General features: G+C 45.8%; 1 pseudogene; it reads right to left on the reverse strand.

Moving 5' to 3' along the window:
- Nucleotides 1–230: 230 nt before the first annotated feature.
- LOC147421959 (peptide deformylase 1A, chloroplastic pseudogene) lies at nucleotides 231–984 on the reverse strand (annotated as a pseudogene).
- Between the last annotated feature and the right edge of the window lie 373 nt (nucleotides 985–1,357).

A 1,357-nucleotide genomic window follows, 5' to 3' on the forward strand; every position in this document is an offset into this window, starting at 1 on the left:
ACAAATTGAAGATCGTGGAAAGAAAAAAGTCACGGAATGCTACACACCTGCTCTAGAGCTAGTTTGGGTATCAAAGAAAGAACGGTTTGTTCCACCTAGATCAGGAACAGGGAAGTCAAATGAAGCTTCTTGCTATAATATTATCCACTCTTTCCTTGCAACCTACAATGAGACATTTGACGGTCTAAAATGATATGTTCACAAAATCCTAAGCAATCATTAGTGAATTCCTAGTGTGAATAGACACCTAGCTTGGGACATCTTGAAGACAATGGAAGCCTTAAATTTTCATTTGTTTTGAATGTCTTTGGCACGATTTTTTCCAGAGAGAGCACACCTTGCAAATGATTGCACTCATGTTGCAAGATTTGGGCTTGCCAGCTAGAGACCCTTATCTTGATGGGAAATCCATCTTGTCCGAACCCAGACACTTCCACTTCAAGATGCCTTTCCACAAGCCCACGATATCCCTCCACACTTAGACACCCTTTCAAAGAATTTTGCATTTTGCGTTCCAAGTTTCTTGAAGATGGGATTGCATAAAACCAAGAGGTCAAATGGAGCCCATTGTTGAGCATCTGCTTCCTCCTTTGAAACCTAGCTTATGTATTCTTTGGTATCTTCAAGCACTATTATGTGGAGAGGAATGACAATTAGAGGGGCGGCAATGCCAATAGTGGGGATTGCATGCATGAGGGTAACTATGTTCTTTATTATCTGTTGGATGCATGGGCTGGTTATCTCTGCAACCAGAATAGGGGATGCTGGCTTGATGAGAATGGGGTCACCATCTTTGATAATCTCAGGGAGCTTGGGTGCAGGGGAGCCAAACTTGAAAAAGGAATAAGCGACACCCTTCCCTTGAAGGGAATGAGGAGCAAGCCTCCAGGATGCCCTTTTGAATTGTTGCTCTAGAGATGGGTAGAGAGAAGCTTGCACATCACCAACGCCAAACAAACGACCTATGAAGGTTGGGACTGCCATTGTCTTTGCAAAGGCCTCTCTCTCTCTCTCTCTCTCTCTCTCTTCTCTCTCTCTTCTCTCTCTCTCTCTCTCTCTCTCCTCTCTCTCTCTCTCTCTCTCTCTCTCTCTCTCTCTCTCTCTCTCTCTCTCTCTCTCTCTCTCTCTAGCAGTGCACAACTGCGTGCGCTAGAGGGAGACTACATAAAGAAAAAATCCACTGAAGTTGAAGCCTAATGTATGCCTCCCCCCCCCCCCCCCCCCCCCCCCCCCCCCTTCTCTCTCTCTCTCTCATCTCTCTCTCTTCTCTCTCTCTCTCTCTCTCTCTCTCTCTCTCTCTCTCTCTCTCTCTCTCTCTCTCTCTCTCTCTCTCTCTCTCTCTCTCTCTCTCTCTCTC

Source organism: Adiantum capillus-veneris, chromosome 27 (genome assembly GCF_014529385.1).
Source record: "Adiantum capillus-veneris isolate H3 chromosome 27, ASM1452938v2, whole genome shotgun sequence".
Taxonomy (NCBI): domain Eukaryota; kingdom Viridiplantae; phylum Streptophyta; class Polypodiopsida; order Polypodiales; family Pteridaceae; genus Adiantum; species Adiantum capillus-veneris.